This window comes from Eublepharis macularius, chromosome 4 (assembly GCF_028583425.1).
Source record: "Eublepharis macularius isolate TG4126 chromosome 4, MPM_Emac_v1.0, whole genome shotgun sequence".
In the NCBI taxonomy this organism is placed as follows: domain Eukaryota; kingdom Metazoa; phylum Chordata; class Lepidosauria; order Squamata; family Eublepharidae; genus Eublepharis; species Eublepharis macularius.
The window spans coordinates 140,419,445-140,443,879 of record NC_072793.1 but is presented as its reverse complement, the minus strand read 5'-3'; the positions used below and the strand labels follow the sequence as shown (position 1 = coordinate 140,443,879).

Below are 24,435 nucleotides of genomic sequence, written 5' to 3'. Positions count from 1 at the left end.
CCAGATATCTGAATGCCTGTCTCCCCCAAAGACTTCCTAGCACAGAACAGACTAGGTAAAATCCTTCTCCTTTCTATCCCTTCTCTTTCCCTTTCTCCCTCTCTGACTAGTCCTTGAGTTACATGTTGCATAATAACAATTTATGGGCACTGGAAACAATTACATTACACATGAGTTTCTTAGAATACGGTGTTGTAATATGTTTGCATGCATTTCTGCTCTACTTTATTTTATTTTTTTATTTTATTTTTAACCCGCCCTCCCCACAAGCAGGCTCTGGGAGAGGTACAACATTGATTAAAATACAACTTTAAATCAATTATAAAAACTTCAATAAACAATCTCTGATGATTGCACTAAAATCCAGCCAACATTTTTATTTTTATTCAAGTCTGTTTTGGAGTAGGGGTGTGTGATTCCAGTTTCCGATTTGGGGAAAATACCTGGGCCGATTCCAGACGACTAACCTGAAGGCGCTGCAAGCCGCCATGTTCCGGATCGCGACGGGGAAAACGCGAAATATCGCATTTTCTCACGCCAAACTCGCACGAGAAAACACGATATTTCGCGTTTTCCCCGTCGTGATCCGGAACATGGCGGCATGCAGCGCCTTCAGGTTAGTCGTCTGGAATCGGCCCAGAATTGGCAATTTGCAAAGATTTGGGATTTCCAAATTGGCCCCAGTGTGCCAGGTCCATTTTGGAAACCCCAAATCAAAGATCCCCGAAGCGATTTGTATTGCTTCAGGAAGCTTAGGGTCAAGGGGTTTAAATGTGCAGTGGCATAGAAAGGAGTATTTAAACCCCCAAATCAGTTGCTTGGCGGAGAGTTCCCCGCTAGGCTGCTGAGTCAAGCTGGCGGGGTTAAAATGCTCCTTACCGTGCCATTGTGCAGCAGTACAGAAAGGGGCATTTTAACCCCCAAATCAGCTGCTTGGTGGGGAGTTCCCTGCTAGGCTGCTGAGTCAAGCCAGCGAGGTTAAAATGGCAGGTGTCTATTTTCCTCAGTTTTTAGATCCTGGTTCTCAACTTCTTTTGAAGAAGCATACTTTTCTGCAATGTTACAATGAAGAAATATGGCTCAGTGGCAGAATATGTGCTTTGTATGCAGAAGATCCCATGTTCAGTTTCTAAAACATCCTGAAGGATATCACATAGCAGACATTATTTTTATTTGTTTAAAAATGTTTCTATGCCACCTTTTGGGCCAACTTAGGAAACCCATTCTCTCCATAGCATCTGAAGAAGGGAGTTCTGACTCTCGAAAGCTTATCCTCTGAAAATCTCATTGGTCTCTAAGGTGCCACTGGACTCAAATCCTGCTATTCGACTGCAGACCAACACAGCTACCTACCTGAAACACTCTCTCCCTCTGACCCTGTAGAACTAATGCCAAACTGAACAGAAAATGTTTCAAATTGAGAATAGTATTTGTGACCATTAATTATCCCTATCTCCAAAAATGGGCAGAGGAAATTGTACCCCATAGTTCTCATTTACCAATGACCTTCCCTTTAGAATCCCACAGGACCCTCTTATGACCATGATGTTCAATATGCATATAAAAAAATGCCAAAAAACTACAGAAATCTTAACTGAAGTATTATTGGCATGCCAATGATGCCAGAATGTTGACTGGAGTGCGTTGCAGGGACCACATCACTCCACTCATGTTACATCTATACTGGTTCACAATTTGTTTCTGGCCCAATTCAAGGTGCTGGTATGGACTTTTACAGTCCTATTCTGCTTGGGGCCAGTATGCTTTAAGTACTGCTTTCAAATGAACCTTCTCATCCACTCCAGTCATCTTTGGAAGCCTTGTTTTGGGTGTCCCTGCCTTTTGAGACTAGATGAGTTGCAACCTGACAAAGTGCCTTCTCAGTCACGGTGCCAGAACTTTGAAACTCCCTCCCCAGGGAGATATGTCTGTCTTCCTGTCATTATCTTCTGCCACCAAGTGAAGACTTTTGTCTCGTTTGATGTACCCCTGTTTGGCCCACCTCTCTGTTTACATGCTGTTTATATGTCTCTGTTTTTATTGTGTTCTAGTTTATATAATTTTATTGTATTGTTAAATTTTTTACATATACATTTTAAATTCAATTTTAATGCCTTGATGTTCACTCTGAGCTCTATATGGTTGGAAAAGCAGCATATAAATGTTTTAAACAGATAAACAAACAAATAATAGTGTTTTAAAACCACCCCACATATGTAGCAACTCCCATTCTATAAGTTAATGAATTATTTTTTTGTAATGTGAGGCAGCAAAAAGTATAGAATGCAATTCCTTGCCTCTCAGAATGGGGACACATTGTTAGATTAAATCTTTCTAATATGGATCCTGGTATTGCTTTTGACTTCTAATGTCTTAAATTAATTTGAAATCTGTTGCACACAACATCCAAGTCTGACCATGTTTATGATACTAACCAATGCATGAAGAAACTTTCTTGGTGACTAAGCAACAATGGCTGGCCAAGCTTAGAAAGAAAGAAAGAAAGAAAGAAAGAAAGAAAGAAAGAAAGAAAGAAAGAAAGAAAGAAAGAAAGAAAGAAAGAAAGAAAGAAAGAAAGAAAGAAAGAAAGAAAGAAAGAAAGAAAGAAACTGAAAAAGGAGCTGTGTGTGCCATCCTAAATTTCCCAGCATGCCAAATTCTGTATTAGATAATACCACCCACTGCAACAGTTAAAACTTACTGGCTGCTTTCTTTGGCAGTACCAAATGTAAGATAAAGCTAGATTATCTTGGATGCTAAACCACCATCTCACCCAGACATGACTAGGAACTGGGTTGAGGCATATTAGCAATTAAAGTATCAGACTAGTTGCACCATTCTTTACCTGTTTGATGATGACTTCAGGGTTTTGTATCTGGCATGTTTAATTCCCAACCTGCATAGATAAAAATCATCATTTGGGTGTGGTTTAAATTAGATTGAATTTAAACTTGGCATTCCCATGTTGTTATGGTTAATCACTTCTCTTTAACGAAAGGATAATTAAGCAAAGTCTAATTTTTGTGCCAAAAGATGTGATGGTTTGAACATCAAACGATAAGCAAGATAAAAAGTAACGTTCAACATAAATAGTAGAAGGAACTCAGCGAAGGTTAATTCCAAGGCAAAGGTTGAGAGTGACAGATGAGTTCTCAAATGGACAAACTCCAATCAATCATTCCCAATCCCAACATATCCTCCCCAACCTGGTTTAATTAAAAAACTGTCTGACTACATGGTCATGCTTATCAGTCCTGGATGATTCTGAATGGAGTTTTTATCTACATTGTTATCATGAAATTAATTGCATATGATGAGCAATCATCTTTATTTATTCATTTAAAACATTTCAGTGCTATGGTTGTTGTGGGAGATCTCTCAGTCCCTTCAAGTCCCTTCCTCCCCATGGCTCCAAATGATAAATGTATCATCCACAAACCGGAACCATACACTAGGTTTGTGGGGTGCTGATTCTAGAGCTGTTTTTTCAAAATGTTCCATGTTTTTCAAAATGTTCTACAGTCCTGCTTCAGCACCATCTCCTTTAATCTTCACCAGTAATCGTATCAAGTCTCACTGTTTTCTGCCAGTAATATGCAGTGTTACCTGCATATCTCAAATTGTTAATTGTTCCTTCCACCAATTTTCACTCCACTTGCATCTAAAGCTAATCCAAATTTCCTTACTATATGTTCTGCATAAAGAATGAACAGAGAGGGAGATAATGTGCATCCTTGTCTAACACCTTTCCCAACTGGAAACCATTCTGTTTCTCTACACTGTCCTAACAATAGCCTCTTATCCAGAGTACAGGATGTGCATCAAAACAATCAGATGTTGTGGCACAACACAATTCTTTTAAAACTGTCCATAACTTTTTGTGATCCACAAAGTCAAAATCTTTGCAATAATCTATAAAACAAACAGATTTTGTTCTGAAATTGCCTGGTATGCCACAGTAACCATCATAAATTTGCAATATGATCTCTATTGCCTATTCATTTTCTGAATCCAGCTTGAACATCTGGCAATTCTTGTTCCATGTATGGTAAGATTCTTTTTTTAAAAAAACATTTTCTTTAAAACATTTTATTTAGAAATGTTTAAAAATCAGAGAGCGTGACCCTTACTTGGTCAGTATTTTTTATGCACTAGGACCTATGGGTCAAAAACATACTGGCTAATAAAAACCTAATATACAGAAATAAACATCTGCATGCTTCCCACCACTTCCTGGCCTACTTCTACCTTGGATTCTTGTCAGAATAATCCCGTAAGATCTAAAGTTGCCTTGGCTATCTGTTTACTTCCCAGCAACATTCTTTTATACCCCTAGAACCCTTTCCCCCTCATTCCCCCTTTCTTCTTGGCCGTTTTATGATGCTTCCATATACCTTTCCCATAAGTTTGTATTTCTTAGCCTACTACCCTTTCTTCAATCATGCTGTCAGTTCCGTTATGTCTTAGCCTTCATACAGCCAGCACCCTTTCTCCATTAAACTTCCATATCTATAAATCACCTTTCCTCTATCCACCTCTCCTGCCAACACCATACAGTTCCTCCATACCCTAAAGTCTAGATTTTTCCCCTCAATCAAACTGATCTATCTATTCTGTCACAAAAGCCATACAACGTGTCCTTTTGTCAACACCCTATGTACTGATCATTTCTCAGAACATTTATGAACATAAACATGAAAAGCTACAATTTTTATGAAGTGACATATATCCACTTTTCAGCTATGTAAATTCTAAGACTAGAAGCAAGCATTTTTCCTTAATTATCATTAACATATGATTTCTATGGAAGAAAAATTAATCATGTTATGAAAGAAAATTATTTTAAATATATTCAAGTGTTTGCTCCCATTCTGTGTTGCATAGAATAGACAGAAGCCCTAAGAAACCATGGGTATAAATGTTATTAGGTCCCCAATGTATCTTACACGAACAGAAACGTGTCTAATTAATATATACAGATGGGCCAGCTCTCTTGTTTTGCCTCATTTTAGAACTGATCTCCTACCTTTTTGCTTTGTTTTCTGATCCCCCTGATTTTGCATTTATTTTGGTCAGTTTTAGGGGCACTACCTTTTCTTCATCAAAATAATGTTAATGATAATTAAATAATCCAAAAATTAAGCATACAGCACCAAAACAAGATACTTTACTCTCCTCTTTACATTTTTATTACACATTACAAAGCTCACAGCTTAACAGCTTCAAAAACGAATCAATATGCATTCCTTAACAGTGTTTATGTTTGAGTCTTATGTGTGTACTGGCAAGTTGGCTGACTCAATTTTTTTTTCTTTTCCTTTACCATCATATGATACTAGCTGGTGACTTTTTAGCCAATAAGCTTTGAAGGGTGTAACTCTCTTTATTCTATTACAACGTACATGCTGTTAGGTTTTCTTTCACTAAGTATTTCTATTAGAATTCTACTAGAATTCCATTTTAATTCCATTCACTAACATGTTAAATATCAAACAGTAAAGGATCACAAAAGCAATTAGGGATGAGGAAAATCTACAACACGTTGCCATTTTATAGCTTCACTTACAATGAACTAGGATTTTAAAAAACAACACCCTAACTCCTAAGATTCTGCATCACCATTTAAAAGTGCCTCATACATATAATTAAGCTGTGAAAGGAAGAATTCTTTTTCTTTTCATGTTTTAATTATTCATCGGTACAGTATTGTTTTACTGTATTAAATGTTTGATATAGAAAAAAGTTCATTCTTTAGAAGTATAATTTGGTGTTCAACACAGTTATGGTCTTTGTAAGAGCATCAAGTGAATTCTCCTAGATCAATGTATATGATATTCTTCATTGCACTGAAAAGTAATTATTTTGCAATTTAGTCTTAACTGTGCTTTTTCTTATAGTCAATTCTTTAGGAGGCTCCAGAAAACGGACCATTGGATACTCACCGTGAAGCATCCGTCTCCTCTAGGGAAAGGAGGACATCTTGATGGGTGATTCCCACCCTCCATTCAGGGAGGCAGGAACAAATCTTTCTACTCCCTGTCTTTTTAGTGGAAGTCACCCTTTGTCTCAGTTCTGGCGACTCTGAAAGCCATTACAACATTGGAAACTATGAACACAACACTCTAGAAATTAAGAACAAGGAGAAACGTAACAGCAATGTAAAGAAAACAAAGGGACAGGAAGAGATTCTGCTGAACAGAAGAGTGAAGAATGACTGATTTTTGGAGGAATAAGATGTCCTCCTTTCCTCTGAGGAGAAGGACCCTTCACAGTGAATATCCAATGGTCCATTCTCCCTCTGAGGAGGACATCCTGATGGGACCTCCCAAAGCAGTGTCTCTTTTGCCAAATGCTACATCAGCTAAGTCATAGGTGTTCCACTTGTAGTGTCTGTCTTACAGGTGTGGATATGGACAACCATGTTGCTGCTTTCCAGACCTCTTCAACAAAAGCTGTGTTAGTTGTGGCACTTCAAATTGAATTGGCAGTAATCCCAGTCAGTATGTCTAATTTTTTTTAAGTCTGTATGCTTCTATAATGCAAAATTTGAGGGTACTGTAGATGGTCAATTCTGACATCCTCATTCCTTTATCTGGTGTGGAGATGGATATAAACAAGGAAGCAGTTTTTCTGACATATTCTGTTTGTCTGGCCTGGCCGGACTTAGCCCCATGGCGGCGGGTGCAACCTCCCACCGGGAGCCGCCGGCCTGCCCAGCCTCCACCCCCACCTGTGTTCTTACCTGGCCGGAGGATCCAGCGCCAACCCCACAGCCACTCTACCGCCCAGCCCCACAGCTGCCGAGCCGGGCAATGCCGGCCCAGGCGGAGACGCCGCCAGCTGGCCAGCGGGGGAGCGGGCCGCTGCTGTCACCATTGCTGCTGTGCGCTCGGCAGCAAAGCCAGAAGCAGGCAAGGGGAGCCCCGCCGCCAGCACCTGCCGCCCGACCACCTCCAGTGACAGCCCCGCCACCAGAGGAACCTCTGAGGGGCTCAGCAGCAGGCCAGGCAGCCACCATCTCCCCTGGCCGGAAGCAGCCGCTCCTGGGAATGAGGGGGCAGGCTTGGCCAGAGCAACCAAGGGGTGGGAGGCAGGAGGCGGGGAAAGGGCCTGACGGCCGTAAAGACACCCAGGATTGGACCAGGAGAGGAGAGGAGGGGCAGGGAGACAGACTTCACCTGCCAGAGGGAGGGGGTTGGGGTGATTGGTGGAGGTGGTGGGGAAAAAGGGATAAAAGGGGCCTTCCCAATGAAGCCGGGGAGGAGAAGGCTGCAGCAGCTGGCGAGGCACAGAGAGACTGAGGGAAACAAGGAATTCAGAGCCCAGCAGGGTAGGAGGCGGATGAGGGGTGCCTTAACCCTCTCCCCTCCCCACATCTGAGGCCGAGGGAAGGCCCCTAGGGGGCAACCGTCACGGCAGAGGGCGGCACCGACACAGCGGGCAGGGGAGGGGCTCACACTGTTCTGCAGATGAAGGTTTTTAGTGTGCATTTAACATCCAAAGTATGCCACATCCTTTCCTTAGGATGAGAGAGATTTGGGCAGAATGGTGGAAGACAGATTTCCTGGGATCTGTGAAAGAATGAATTCACTTTCAGTTTAAAAGTATGGTCTGTTCTCAAAATTACCTTATGGAAAACACACAATTCAAGGCTAACTGATAGTGCGCCTAATTCAGATACTCTCACTACAGATATGGCTGCAGTAAGAAACAGGGTTTTCATCCTCAGCCACTTAAGAGGGATTTTCTTGATAGGTTCGAATGGTTGTCTGGTTAATGCAGACAGTACAGTGTGTAATTTCCAAGTTGGAAATCTGTGAATTTAAGGTGGATCCTTTAGAGTAGCACCCCTGAGAAAGTGACATATGTAGGGATGTCTGCACAGGCTCAGTCCTTGGAAATGTGGCAGCATTAACATCAGTGCTGCAATCGGTCGTCTTAGAGTTGAAGATTTGAGTCCGCGTGCATGTCCGTCTTGTAGAAAGCACAGAATGGGTCTGATATTAGGTTTCAAGATATTGACACCCTTTCTTCTGCACCATCTGACGAAGGCCTTCCATGATGTATTCTATATTCTATTCATGGACTGTCTCCTAAACACTGGTAACATGTCACTTCTTTAGAATACCAGGCTGACAGGAGTGGAGAACCACAAATGAAGGCAACAAGCAAAAAAATTAATTAATCAACAACCGCTACAGATATTATAATTAGTCAAATGTTCACATGAATCCCCAGACCCACAAACAGTTAATTAGCAGGTGCAAAAGGTATAATCAAGAACAAAGTGAGGAAAAAGTCCATCCAAAAGTAAATGAATCAAAGTAATCAATCTTGCAAGAACAGCAATCCCACTAATCCATATCTATTCCTCAGTCTTTGTAATTCTTGCAGGTGGTGTGCTGAAGAATGAAACGCTCAGTGGGTGCGGTCCTCCCGCCCAACATTCAGGGCCGGCAAGCTACCTGATGTTTCGTGGAAACCTCTTCAGGGGCGGAGGAACATATACCACTATTATAAAATAATTATGTTAGAAGTACAGATTCAAAGAGGAAAGGGTATGAATCTGGCATACCTCCTGTTGGAATAAAACCTTCTGTAGCTTACATTGTAGGACATCACAGACAGAAAATAATACTATATACTGAGTTGTCTTCCCTTCGTTGGTTATCCACGAAATGCTCTACTACTGGGGTCTCAATGTTTCTAGTGCGTATTAGGGACATATGTTCCAGGAATCTGGTCTTGAGTTGTCTAGTAGTGCTCCCTTTCCTCTTTGAAGCCCAAGGGTCTCAATTGTGACATGGACGTATCCAGTTCCAGTTCCAGTAACTTTTGTTGGCATAATAAAAGTGTCGAAAAAGCAATGGGAATACAGTACAATTTGCCAACTTGTCGAAAGAGATGGACTTAACTTGTTTTTTGTGAACATTGTGATTTTTATAGTGTTAGACCATTGATTTCTTGACTTTTTGATAAGTATACTCTATTTTTATAAATATTTATAACCAGAAATAGTCTTTTGTAATAATTATTTTTGTACTTCATATATTTATTATGAACATTGGATATTGCCACCACAGTTGGAATAAAGAGGCAAACACGTAAGTTGAGAACTAAAGGGCCGCTTTATTAACATAACAGCAAACATATTATCAAACACAGCAAAGGCCTATACTAGCAGTACAGGTTGAGCCCTGGGGTCACTCCTGGACCTCCACCCCAACCTGTCTAGGCAAGTCACCTGCTGCCCTGGGTGCTAACCATCCACTGTATGGCTGGGACCCGGCCTGGCCAGGCAAAGTGGTTCACCCCTTTAAAGCTCCCCTACCCAGCTGTAAAGCTGCAGGGGGAGACTGGCTTGTCCCAACAGGGTGTCTTGTCCTCACAACTGGGCCATAAAGCAGCCTAAAGAGGTTTGCAAGCTCCGCCCCCCCCCCCCCCGCTGCATACCCAGATGTCCGTGAAGCCTGTCTGCCTCCTCCTCGTCCGTGGAGGCAAAAGACAGCCCCCAGCTAAGGTGGCTGTTGCCATCTGCTGGGGGTGCTGAATTCTTCATATACATTTGGAATTGTTGGTTGTCACCGTTTGTATATTTGACGTATGTCCCTTTAAAATATTCTCATGCTGCTTGTGATTACGAGTTCTTTAAAAGTTGAATGATTCTGATTACTTTGCGCTCAGTCGCCATTATGGACCTTTTGATTCACTGGTGCTGTGTGAATTTTTAAAGTAAGCTTGGTAAGTGATATATTTGGATTTTTATTTAAGTTGTAGCTTTTGAATCAGTACTTTTAACATATTTATTTTATAATAGTGGTATATGTTCCACTGTCCCTGAAGAGATTTCCATGAAACATCAGGAACCTTGCTAGCCTTGAATGTTGGGCGGAAGGACCACATCCGCTGAGTGTTTCATTCTTCAGCACACCACCTGCTAGAATTACAGACTGAGGAACAGATATTGATTGACAGGATTGCAGTTCTTGCAAGATTGATTACTTTGATTCATTCACGTTTGGATGGACTTTTTCCTCACTTTGTTCTTCATTATACCTTTTGCACCAGCTAATTCATGTGAATATTTGACTAATTATAATATATGTAGTGGTTGTTGATTAATTAATTTTTTTTGCTTGTTGCCTTCATTTGTAGTTCTCCATTCCTGTCAGCCTAGTGTTCTAATTGAAGGCACCTTTCTAGCTCTTTGACTTCCTCAAAATAGCCTAGTTGTACAAAGTGGTCCTGCTCAATATCCAGGCAGTTAAATGTAGCCACTCCGGATGTGGATGCCAGACTGGGCCTTGTTGAAGTATGTCCAGAGATAGTGGTGGACATGTTGACAGTTGCTGGAGAGCAGAGAACCATGGTCACCGGGGCCAGTAGGTTGCTTCTACTAAGACTTATGCTTTCTGTCCTTTGATCTTCCTGATTAAGTTTGGAAAAACAAGGATGGGGGCATAGTCGAACAGGAGATAGTTTGGCCACTGGGAAGTCAGTGCATCGGTTACTTTGTTACTTGGGTTGGTAGTTTCTGGTGAAGTACCTGTCCACTTGATGGTTGATTGACGACGCAAATAGATCCACCAGGGGAAGTCCAAGGTGTGACGTAATGAACTGAAACAGATCTTTCCATTTCCCATCCTGGATGGTCTGTATGCTGAGCCAATCCACATGTATATTCGTCAATCCCTTGGTGTCTTCTGCCTTGATGGATGTCAAATTCTTCTCTGCCCATGCTAAGTTCCTGGATGCCTCCTTGTGTAATTCTGTAGATCTGGATCCCCCTTGTTTGCTCAGGTGAGTTTTGGCCAACACATTATCTGAGCTGATTAGAACGTGATGCTCTGCTATTCGCAGGCTGAAGTGTATTAGGGCTAGATGAACTGCCTAAAGTTCCAGGAGGTTGATGAGAAGGCTTGTCTCTCTCTCTTGGACCATCAATGCTGCACTAGTGAGCCTTCTAATATTGCTCCCCATCCGGACAGGCTGGCATCTGTGAAAATCTCTTTCACTATCAGACTGCAGTATTGCTTCCCATGTAGAAGGCTGGGTATTCTGGTCCACCGTACAATACTGGTTTTTGCAGTTGCAGGGACCTGAATGGAAAAATCTTTCTTATCCATAATCTGTAATTGGAAGTGTGTCAGAAGTTGCTGTAATGGTTTTGTATGTAGTCAACCCCACTGGATAGTGTCAATGCTCAAGATTAGTAGACCCATCAGTTTCGCGAATGTCATCAAGGAAGAGGCCCTGGCCTTGATGACCACTTGTGACATCTACTTCATTCTTTTTGTTATTTCAGTTAGAAAAAGGCAACTGCATGTTGTGTCTAATACAACTCCCAGATGCTCTAGTCTTTGACTGGGTTGTAAGGAGCTTTTCCGAAAATTGCTTAGGAAATCATAAGCCTGAAGGCATCAAATAGTTGTTTCTGTATCATGTTGTTCCTTGGACTTGGAGTTTGACCTAAACAAGTCATCCAGATAAGGGTGTACGTAAATGTCTTGCTGCCTTAATTTTACAACTGGATGAATCCAGATCTTCATGAAAACCATTGGTGCTGTGGAAAGGCCAATTGGAAATGCTCTGAACTTAGATGGAGCCCTCCTACACAGAAACTGAGGAATCTTCTGTGCACGAGGAAGATCAGAATGTGTAGATACACTTCCTTCAGATCTAATGAGGTGAGGTACTCCTGTGGCATCAGGGATTCTGTGATGGATCTCAGCATCTCCATTCTGAAGTGTCTCATTTGATGTATCTGTTGAGAAACTTCAGGTCTAATATCACCCTCCAGTCTCCATTCTTTTTGACACCATGAAGATGATGGAGTATACTCCTTGCCCCTTTTCTGCATTAGGTAAAGGCTCTATGGCTCAAATGCTGAGGAGATCTAGTGGGACGTGTTCTGTGAAATTTTTCTGGGTTCTTGGGAAGAGGAGAGGCAAGGAAGCATTCCGGTGGGGTTCTGATTATTTTTATGGAGTGTCCTCTGGTGACTATCTCCAGGGACCAATTGTCTGCTCAAGAGTTGATCCATTTTTCCTAAAAGCGCAAAAGACATCCCCCCAATGGAATTAGTTCACAGTCATGCTTTGGTTGGTTTGTTGTTGTGAGCTATTGCTTATTGAAGTGATTTTATAGTGGTTCTCTTCTGAAGGTTTGTTTAGAAGAGCCCCAATTTGATCCTCTGTTGTCTTTACTGAATCCTGGCAACACTATTTGGGAACGAAAAGAGTAATTCCCAAAATGTCTTCTGTCAGTGTGATTCAGTGTCTTGGGCATCACTTTTTTCCTATCTCTAGTTTCTAGGAGGATTTTGTCAAGAGCATCCCCAAATAGTCTGTCACCTTGGAATGGGTAGGCTATAACTAACAACTTGGAACTGAGGTCAGCTTTCAAGGTGCTCAGCCATAAGGATCTTCTAGCAGCCACTGCAGATGAAATGGCCCTGGATGAAAAGATTGGGGAATCCAATGTTGTATCTGTTATAAATGAACTGGCTTTAAGGATCCTGTTGGCTCCCTCCACTATGGGATTAGCAGCAGAATTTTTCTAGATCATATGATGGCTACTCAGGATACTATTGAAGTGATGGTGAAGGCCTTGATGACCATTGAAATGGCTTCATGGGCTTTCCTTAGGGCAAGGTTGGCCCTTTTGTGCAGGCTATCTCGGATTGTGCCCTCACCATCTGCTGACAAGAGGCCAGATATCTGTAAAGTTGCCACAGGGAGATCCACTAGTGAAACCTGAAAGAACTGATTAGTAAAAGCAGGTAAAGCATACAACTTTTTAATAATGAAAAGTGCCTGTTAGCCATAGGTTTCATCCATTCCACCTTTAGCTGCTTTTCAAAAAATTCAGGGAATGAGAAAACTCTCTTCACTGTGCAGGACTTAGGGAAGAATTCTCTATTTCCCTTGGACCTGCTCCTATGTTCCGATGCAGAAGATCCTGTATCTTCTCCTGAGATTTCTTCTGTAGCTCCAGTCTGCCATGATCTTGCATAGGAGATATTTGGAGTTCTCTGATTTAAAAAATCTTATGGTCTGTTCTGGGATTTCTATATTGGTTGGCAAGGTTGCCATTGGTGGCAGGGCCAGAGTTGGCTGCCAAGTTTTCCTTAATTAGAGAAGAATGGCAACTCGTTTTGGTGTGCTTTTGGGTTTCTGGTCTCTTAGCACTAGAGATGGCAGTTGCTGTAGACTCTGCACAGCCTGCACCAGTATCTCTGGTGTTGCAACCAGGAATGGCAGTGAGAGGGGCTTTTAAATCTACTTCAGAGAGGAAGTAGATTTCCCTCACGGTTCTCCATTCTAGCGCAATGGAGGGACGTGCTGTCAGTCTTGCAACAGTTGGCCACTGTAACCGATAGAGAAACTCCCTCTGCAATTCCTTAGAGTAGGCACAAAAGCAGAGTGGATTAGAGAAGGTTTAGATACAGAAAGAAAGAATGTTGAAAGAAGGAAAGAACAAAAAACTAATAAGGCAAGGCAGCACCCAATCTAAGCTGGTCTCACTTTCAAGACAGAAAAAGAACTGAAATGAGTGACTCCCACTAGGAAGACAGGAAGTAGACAGATTTGTTCCTCTCTCTCTAAATGGCAGGTGGGAATCACCCATCAAGAGGTCCTCTGCCTCAGATAGAAAAATGCTTCATTACAGTCAGTCGCTGATTCATATAGGTGCTGACTGAGTGGTGTTAGCCATTTTCTCCATACGGTTGGTATTTTGTGAGGAAACAAATACTGCTAGAGCTTAAATGTTGTTTTGAATAAAAGACAGCCTACAACTACACAATGGTTACTTGTATTTTAACCATAAGACATGATAAACATTGAAATAAATGCATTTGCCCCTACATCTATGCATTATTAGTCAAATATAATTTAATAGCAGTAAATTAAATCAGAACAGGATGCCAACACCTCAGGCAGAGTGGCACATTTAATTTATACAATTAAATACAAGAACGAGGTGGAGAAATGCAAAATAAATAATAAATGTTGGATTCATGTCTCACAGTATGTTTTTTCTTAATTTTCCTGTACTACCTTTAGTACAGCCATCAGCCGAAATGCCACAAGCTGAAGACATTTTGAAGACATTTGAGCTGTCACCATGAACAGCCCATGAAGCCTGTCTCTCCCACCTGCACAGCCATTTTGGCTCATGAAAGCAACAGCGGGGAGACAGGACACTTCATCCTTCCATAGCATGGTCACTAGCAGCATCAGGCCCCTGCAGTTAGAAAGCCAACTATAAAATGGTGCCACTTCCTTGTGGCTGATTCAGCAACCTAATATCATTTAGTTCGCCTCTCGGTCACCTGAAAATATGATATGGACTGTATTCCAGTGGCGTAGTGGGGGGGGGGCAGGAAGGCAGCCTGAACTGCGGGAGTAGGGAGGGGCGGAGAGATGAGCGGGGAGGTGGGCCACCTGCCATGCAGCCTGCTGCACCACTGGGACGCCTGCCATCAGCTCGGCGCCCAGCAGTGGCACGGGCAGCTGCAGCGAAGTGGTAAGGGGCAATAAGGAAAGTGGCCCAAACTGCGGGAGCTCTCCAGGGGGTGAGGGCGTGCCCCTGCACGATTACATCACTTCCTGGAAGTGACATCATCATGCAGGGCCCAGAGAGCACACACATGCTTCGCATGCACACATGGGGCCAGAGGGACCACCTCCTGCCCCGGACACCCCTAACCCACACTGCACTGTATTCCACATATATTCTATACCTATTACTCATACTAGATGTCCACATCCAGTGTTTTGGTAATGTAGTCCTTAGTTTAGTGGTGTGTTTGTTACCTTGCTAAAAGGAAGTAAATGAAAATGCAGCTAAATCCATGCACAAATCAATGAGCCAGTGAATCAAGTATTAGTGTTTCCTAGTGTTATGAAGGATGGGACATATTAATTTCAAGTACTGAAGCTTTGTTCTTTTCAGCGCTTTAAACTTTCAACTCCCCAGTGTCCAGATAAGGAATAACTAACGAGAATGTCAGATTACTCAGTCCCACGTGCAAATGAACAAGATGAACTCAAAACGATGGCTTGATCAAGCAGGTGGATGCATGTTTCTGCTTCTATCAATGCATACCATCAGAAACAGAAACCCAGAGCAGCGATCCTCAAATCACTATCGTCACAGTCCTTTCTCTTTTATCTGGATTTTCTCCGACAAAATGGCAATGAGAAAGCACCTTGTTTTACACAATGAAGGTGCAGGATCGTTCCATGCTATACAACCAACATATCCGTGATTCAACATGATTCCCACAACCACCTCCAAGACTGGAAGAGTTTTTGCCAGCTAAATTTCTATAAGCATGCTACAATTAAAGATACAGAAGCAAAGTCAGTAAAAAAAAAAGCTGAATAGGCTGATTATGATAAAAAACATCTGTGCCCATTTGGTACCATTTCTATGAACAGGGTTAAAGCCTGTCTTTAGGTAACTCGTGAAAGTCAGTATGAGGTGCATTTATACGATTATTTGCAAAATTGTGAAGGCTGTTTAACATGCATACAACCTTAAATTGCTAAATGACAGGGTTTGAGCAGCCTATTACAAATCACCTTCTAATCTAAACAGGGTAACTTGTATATTGCCCTCAGAAGTGTCATTACTGTGAAAAAAGCAGGTGCTGGACCTAAGCATGCATATGGACAATTGTTACAGCATAAAATTCACGCACCATATGGTCAGGAAGAATACAGTGAAGATACTGTCACTGAGATATAAAGCTTGGAAGGACTGTCTTATGGTTAGACATGGAATACAGTGTGCTCCAGCCCCTTCAAATATGTGGCAGAAACTTTCATGTTGAGATTACAAATTAGAGGTCATGATCAAAATTACAAGACTTCTTTTGTACTGTAAGAAACCACCCCCCCATCAGCCACCAATGAGGTATGATTTGGACACTGCAGAACACGTGCTGCTGGGATGGAGGCCACTTCTCCACCGAGGCAATTTGAGACAAACGTCTTCCTATGCGAAATTAAGCAGAAAAATTTACTATCTAAAGACTTTACCCTCACAAGAAATGTATATATGGTTAGACCATTAGCACCAATTTGCACTTTACAACCACCATATATGAAATGCTTGAAACGGCTTCCCTATGGCAGTTTTTCCACAAACACACCATAAGTGAAGAAAGGCTTGCCATACATACCAGCCCAGTTACACAGAAAGCTTCCATCACATTACAAGCTGTTTCAAACAACTTGCACACAGATTTTTTTTAAATCAAATTGTACCCCACTAATCTTTCAAGAAGATTAAGGTGCTGCACTTTGCTACCCCATTTTATTCTCATAAACATCCCCATGATAGTTTAACCGGAGAGTTTAACCAAGTGTCATGTATGAGTGGAAATTTGAACCGATCCATATTGGTTTCATATCTAACACACTTTCCAAATCTGTTTGCAGAAAAACCCTTGATTGGATCCAGGAAAAGATTTTCATTAATGGAATGAGGAAACATTGTTTCAAACTGGACCATGCCACTGCAGACCTCTGACTCATCCTTCATACTGTTTTTGTAAGTTCCCTGTCCCTCAGAATTGGCATTTCAGTGGGCATTTTGGAATGTAGTGGTAGGGGGAAGACAAGAAAGTCATACTTAGTTGAAGGAAACCCTAGTATCAGAAACCTCCTATAGATTCTAACCAATGAAATTAATAGACCAATCCTAAGGTCTATAAATGCATTTCAGAAGCCTTAATTTATATAGTATGTCATATGACATCTCCCACATATGAAAATCACAGACCTTAGAAATTACTGCCACCAGCCTGCAGTAACACATATGTGCATAGTACAACATAAAGGACAGGGGCCAATAGAAGAGGGGGAAAGGTACAATGAAGAACTGTATCATATCCCAAGAAAGCTCAGCACCTCCTCTTAACAGTGGGCAGTTTAAATATCAAAGTACAAAAAGGGCATCTCAGTTAAGCAGGAGTCTCTGTGTTTAAATTTTTCTGGGAGTATATCAAATTAAACCCAAATTTATGCTTAATAGGTTTGGAAATGAGGCCGCCCATTATATTCTGAAATTAAATAAAATAGGCTACCTATTATATTGACAAAAGAAGAAAATAGTGTAAAACTCCATATGATTATTTTCTCTGCAGGATCATGTTCCCCATAATGAATATTTTCTGCTAAAAGACTTGGTATCAATAATAGGCTGGTACAGCAGTTACCAAACTTGAGAGAGTAGCATTGTTTTTATGTAACTGGGAAGGAACTTGACATTCACTCCCTTTTCAAGAGGTCTTTGGCAACAAAGTGGCAGCAGTTACAACAAATTAAGATCATACAATAAAAATGCCATAAACATGGAGCATACATAATAAATCCAAGCAAGTCTACAAATCTCACAAATAAAAATGAGTAACAGCTACTGTCTCTTAAAATCCATTTTCTCAAACATTTTCATTACTGTTACACATTTTTGCCTCTAAATTTAAAGTACAAATTAAGTGAATTTAATATGAACAGCATAACATAATGTCTTTACTTCTTAATTCCTCACCACATATCCTTTCCCCCATCCTAAGAAAGAAGGGAAAGTTTTATGACAAGATCTTTAATATATCTTGGTACTTTTACAGATAGTTATCATAGTGGTATTTAGCTCAACAAAACTAGTACTCCTGAATTGACAGATCAAAAATACCACATAAATTAATGGCAAGTCTTGCTCAATTATTTATTGGCTGGCTGCATTAATTTTCAGCATATGATCTGCTTCTAACTCTAACTGGTTGGGTGTGGAATCTGTAGCCAAGCAGCATTAAAATACATTTTGTTTGTATAACTATTTTAAAGAAACTGTAACATTACCCAGAAAGAAGAAAGTCCCATGAAATCAATAGGACTTACTTTGAAATAAAAATAAAACAAGTTTTGACAAAACTGTTTTGTTGTCTGTCATTGTTTGGATTGTCTGAGAATCTCCTACCTGTGAGGATAAATACACTGAAACAAAAAGGTAAAACAGATGAGTAACCTGGAAGTTTAAATGTAACATAAAACACTCTTTCAAAATGCATGGCGATAATATGGTAAGCACAATAGCACATCTATACACTTAAAATTTTTAAAAGCGTGAATTCATAAAAGACAATCAGCTAAGTAACACTATATTCTGAAGATGTTGACAAGTTTGCATATTTTAAGAATAATCATTTCAAAAAATCTTACAACTGAAAGAACATAACGTGAAAACCATCAATTACAAACTAACTCCAGCTGTTAAATGTTGGCATTTGGTCTTTTTCTTTTCTTTTTTAACAACAAAAAAAAGTTCCAAATCTGTTTCCTTAAACCAAGGAAATGTGGAAAAAGGCCATCCTGCCAGTGGAAACATTCAAAAGCAAAAAGCTCATGCTGTGGTTTCTTGCCGAGGCAGCAAACTTTTCTAAAAGGGAAGTTACTGCCAACTCAAATACTGTTTGCTTTCACACCCAAGAACAAACTGTGTGCATGGCGAAGGCTTCCTGAGGGCTCAGTGCAGCTGGAGCATGCTGAATAAAGGTAACTAATGTCAGAGCTACTGTAAACTTGTTCTCATTTTTCTATCAGCAAGTGAGCGTCAATGGAAGCAACAGTATTATTCTCAAAAGCCCTCACAAAAAGAGACAAGACTATCGGAGTTAATCCCTCCTCCTCGCCAAATCAAGGCTAGAAAGAAATAAAGCCACAAGATATGACCATCATATATTCCTGCTTCCTTTAAACTGCACAGGCAGCTCTCATTTGTCTCCGCAGAAATCTTGACATTTAGGTGTGTAACAGGGTTGCATTCCCAAGCAGGATATGCAAAGGGAGGGTATCTTTGCAACCTTACAAATTAAAGCATGAGAACTTGCCAAAGCAAATACAATTACTGTGAGGGTTCAGCTCTCTGAAAACCAGAATTGGCTCAATGTCCCATTGCCACTATTTAATACGGCACATTCAATTCGAGCTAAAATAAGGTTTTTTTAAATTACCAGGAAAAAATTCAGATTTAGGCCAATAGTGGTGCAATCCTAAACAGTTATACCCTTTCTAAACTGTTGACTTTAATGGATTTAGAAGTGTTATATAGCCCTGTTTCGGGTTATAGGCTGGTACACTGTTTGATTCCCACTGCAAGTGAAATGGCAACTATCGTACAGAAAAAAACATTCTATCAGAATCAACTATACAGCAAAAGGAGTATCATTTTTCTAACTGTAACATTGTGCCTGAAAAGCAAAATTAAGATATGAAATTTTCTTGAAAAATAATTTTGTTTTGCTATGAAAGGAGCATTTGGAAATCATATTGCAATAGCAATCTAACATAATAGTAGCCTCTATCAATTCACTCTGAAATCAATAGTTAAGTTATTTTGAAATACAATGTAGGCAGGAATGAATGAAAGATCCCTATATCTAACAAGGGGGAAAAAGCCTTAAATGTTATCAAATCCTGCCTTCTCTTTTCTAGCCAGCTGGCACAATCAGAATCAAACACAGTTAATCATTTTAAGGAAGAATCCTTTTCAAAGTAGAAAATCACACTGTTTATTCCAAAACTCCTACTCACTACTATTTTTTTTGCCTAGCACAACATACTAAAATGGCATGAGACATAAATATATGTTTATAAGGGAAACCACAATCTGCAGTTATGAGGAATTCTAATAGATATCTGACTAGTCCTGCTATACACTCAAACATTTACACTACCACCTAGACTCATTAGATATACTCAAGTACAGCCTTGACATGTTAGCAGCCTACTGGCTTCCAAGCGCTATTAAAGTAATTTTTTAAAGTCACAGTTTACATAACCAGATTAAAGCATGTCAAACTAAGCGTTTAGAAGCAATCATCTTTCCTTTTGAATCACAAAGAGCAGGGGGGAAATCTCTATGATTCCTTGAAGACTAGAGTCATTCAGCAATAACATCTTCTCCAGTGCTTCTCTAATGACTGATATTGTGTTGTTTATTTCTTTCATCACTTCCTACCTTGTCTGGTTGCTGGTTAAAACCAACCAGGAAGCCACAGATACACACTTCAGTCTCTTGCTTTTTCAGGCCACAATTCTCCAATGTTAAGTTGCTGCCAATGTCCTTGCAAGCCAACGGAAAACAGGCCACAAGGTTCAAGTTAACTGCAGAGTGTTACTACACTGAACATCTGGTCATGAATGAATGGATTGCCCACTAACTCTCTGCATTGGGAAGCTGATGAAAAATTCAACATTTTCCTTGTTGGCACAGTTGTTTTGGAGAATTCTCTAGAGCTTCCTGAATTATATGAAGAAAATTTCACTGCAGCAATCTATATCTGTGAGAACAGCTGGTGTTGAAAGGGATCTGCCGCTCTCTGCTTGCTGGGGGACCTCATGTTGGATCATGATACTTTTGCTACGTTTGTCCTTGAAAAGTTAGCCCTACCTTTGTGGCAGCAGTTAAATAAAGTGACAGTATTGCCTCTTTATGCTTGCCATTGGCACGGCAGGACAGACGAATTAAAATCAGAACAGAAAAATATTGTCCAGCATTGGCCGAACAGCATGAAGAAAGGCCCTGTAGTGTTTAGTGAAAATTGTTGTGTGGTAAAGTTAAGCTAAATACTGCAGCTGCACTACTAAGAGCAGCATAGTTCAAGTCAAAACTGATTTTCTCAGAATTTTTTCCTCGACAGTTTCACTGCCAAACCCTAGTAAATCTTTATCCTGAGAAGTGAAAAATCAGCTTGGCTTTTAATATTGTAGAATCAGGATTAAAATACTGGAGCGTTTTGCTTGAACACAATCAATATCTGTATTACATGATACGCTTTATTAAGCTAAATCACTCAAAACGTTTGAAAGCAATACCATTGTTAATTTCAGTGAGAAAAAATAATAGCCCACAAAATGTAAAATATTTTAAATAAATTACCTTCTTGATAGTGTAATAATAATAAGCCATTTACTGCTTGCTCTTTTTTTTAAAGGAAGTGGTAAACTTAAGTCATGCTAAATTTAGGCTATTATCTATGCAGCATAAATTTCACTTCTGTGTATAAATGCTAACTTGCATATTTCTCCATGGTAACTAAACTATGATTAAAACAACAGTGAAACCAGCCTTCAAAACCACCTGTTTAACTAGGAACAATCTAATTTACAAAAATACTTTAAACTTCAGACATGTCATGGGAATCTAGATCACGTTTTTCCCAGTTGAAGGCTCTCTTTCCATGATCATATAATTGTAAAATACTTGGCTTTGGTTGGTAATCATTCTTTTTAAATAGTGTAATTTCTCCATGCATTGTTCAGCCTAACACAAGTGGTATTTAAGATTATAAAGAATAAGACTCTAATAACTCTTTCCAAAAAGGAAGTTATTTTTCTCTTTTGAAAGGATTAATTTACCTAGAAGGTATCTTTTTTTTAACAAAACGGCACAAACGAAAGAAATGAGAAAATCTGAAACTAAAATTCTCATTAGATATGGTAGGACACCTTCAAAACCTGTCTTTCTTGAGATATCTTTGCAATTCACTAATGAAGGTCTGTTTTTATGAGTCAAATTAAAGAAATAATTAGAATATACCCAAAGAGATTAAAAAATGGAAGTCCAGGCAGTATTTCCTTACTTAACTATAAAGAATAAAAATTAATTTAAATATGAATGACTTTAACCACAGATTTAAATAATATATGCATACATTATGTATCATATATGGCATGAAACATATCAGTCACATTTATGATACATGGCTCAAGAGATTTCAAATAAAATGATGCTAAAATTTAAAACTTGATACCCATCCTTGGCTCATTTGCATGTCATGGCATGTATCACTTGTCTGAACAACGCCTTCTACAGATGCTACCCTGTAAGTGGGCAAATTGATTGATACTTGCACACATACATTCTCTGTAGTGGCCCTTGTCTTATGGAACGGCCTACCTCAGGAGGAAAGGTCCTACTTTCTTGGCTTTCCATAAAATGCAAAACTGATTTATTCAGTAGGGCTTTTTCACTTAATTGGGGCTGTGCTGTAAAACATGGCTGACAGAGATCCTTTCGTAAAGGAACAGGGACTGTAGACTATACTACTGGGTATTGTCCGTTGACGTAGGTATGCTCTTACTGGGTAGTTTCCATGTCGTTTAATAAATTACTTATTTGTTTCACCAATGTTTCATGGCTGTATTCGGAATTATGCTTGTTTTCAAATTTATACAATCAATAGCTTATTGTATTGTTTATTGAATGTCCCAGACATTGCTCATATTGATTTACACTGTATAATCTACCTTGCATCTCAGTGAGAAAAGCAGACTATAAATAACATAAATAAATAAAAACAAATAAGGACAACTGGCTAAAACATATGTTAGCTTGCCTGACTCTTAAAACAGATAGCAGAAGTCTTGCTCTGTGATCCTCTACCTTCCAATGTAAGGTGGATGGCTGCTTGAGACTTGTCTTAAACTGTTGTGGCTCATCATTTGTTAAATTCATTCCCTACATCTATTCACCCAGCATATACTCTTTATGCCCTGACCTGGATAGCCCTGGTGAGCCTGACCTCATCAGATTTCAGAAACTAAGAAGGGTCAGCCTTGGTTAGTAATGCAATGGGAGACCTCCAATGAAGACCAGCATTACAGAGGCAGGAAATGGTATACCACTCCTCTTAGTCTTTTCTCAGCTACGACTCCATACTCTTCACACATAGTTTTTAGAATCAGGTAAAAAAAACCCTTTTGTATTCCTAGACTTTTATATTCCTGATACTTGTCAATAATATATGATTTATACAGTTTGATTTCCCCCCTTTCCCTTTACCCTTTTGTTTATAGTGTTGTTCCTGCTATTTATTTTGATTTGTTTTATACTTCAATGTGAATTATTGTATTGTGCCTAGACACAGATTCAGCTGGGAGCCTCCACCCCCAGGGTAAAAAAAAAAACACAGCCAGATTCTAATCTACTGAGTTGGATCCAGGAGGATCATCAGTTGAAGGTGTATGGCAATTAGCTGTATCTCCTTTCCTCCTAGTCCCTTGACCCAGAAAAAATTTCCCAGGATTTTGAGAACCCTGTGGATTAAAGGCCATGCAGGCCAAGGTACTACAGTGGGCAAGGGAAATAAATGTTTCCTTCCATAAGTGAAGTTTCATTGATAGAAGGAGTACGGGACCCAGGAACCACCTATTTTCTTATCAGGGGATGGGCACATGGCATGCATCAGCATCTGCAAATGTCTTCAAAAGTTAGATCACTACAGGGTTGCCAGCCTCCAGGTAGTGGCTGGAGATCTCCTGAAATTACAACTGGTCTCCAGGCCACAGAGATCAATTCACCTGGAGAAAATGGCTACTTTGGGAGGTGGACTCTGGAATTATGCCGTGCCAAGGCCCTTTCCCTTCCCAAACCCCACTTTCTCCCGGTTTCTCCAAGTTTCATCACCCAGGAATTTCCCAACTTGGAGCTGGCAACCCTAGATCACTGGATCCAACCCATTGTGATTGGATTCAGTTGAGCTGAAAATCCCCTCCTCCAAGGACATTTGTATCAAATTTTAATAGCACTTGAACTTTTTTATTCTTTGAGATACTTTGAGCCAATTTTGGACAAAAAGCAGGAAAATATTAAATATACCAAGTAAATTGATTTTACAGTAACTTAATCGATCTGAACCAACCAAAGTTCTGTGACCCATTTAAAGAGCCATTCCTAATAGCTGGGTTACCTGATAGCTGGCTGTCAGACCCAGAAGACAGCCAGGGGAATTCCCCAGCCATTAACTGGGCCATACCCCCACCTGGTATCTCCTTGTCATGAGATTTCCATGGTGCTTCCCATCTGGGTTGGGCTCCAGTGACTCCTTTAAAAGGAGGTTCAGCAAAACAATGAGGAAGACAGGCTCAGGTGCTCTCTAGCGAGCTGTGCAGAGACCCAAGGAGAAAGCAGGAACCAGGGTGAAGTTTAAATACACACAGAGAGAGAGAGAGAGAGAGGCAGAGGAGAACTCTAGAGTGCTTATCAACTCCAGGAGCCTGACCAAGTAGGCCCAGATGTTTATAAGGATATCAAGCTTTCACTTCTAGTCTAGTATGAAGTAAACCATACATGTATGTTATTGGTTATTTTGTTTGTACTATGGTTCCACCTGTTCGTATTATGCAGGCTACCCTAATCACCTTTCTTTTAAAGTGACTGCTCCCTGGCTGCAACTCTAACTGAGCTTGCTCATAAGTTTAAGGTCCAGTAGCACCTTAAAGACCAACTACATTTCTAGGGTATGAAATTTTCAGAGTCAGAGCTCCCAGGGACTCAAAATTTGCTTTTCTACTACAGACCCACACGGCTACCCAACTGAAGCTTAGTCTTAAGTAATTTTCATAACATTCTTAGCTAGGG

General features: G+C 40.3%; 1 protein-coding gene across 4 annotated transcripts in view; it reads right to left on the bottom strand.

The window, feature by feature from the left end:
- The window catches only part of FOXP1 (forkhead box P1), a 714,752-nt gene that overhangs the window by 480,175 nt on the left and 210,142 nt on the right, over positions 1 to 24,435 (bottom strand). The window contains exon 1 of one of the 4 annotated variants that reach the window (XM_054975303.1): positions 2,846 to 2,866. The exons of the other annotated variants lie outside the window; for them this stretch is intronic. The gene's annotated coding sequence lies outside the window, so the exon portion shown is untranslated. Of the gene's footprint in view, positions 1 to 2,845; positions 2,867 to 24,435 lie in introns of those variants that run through there. 4 annotated transcript variants of the gene reach the window in all.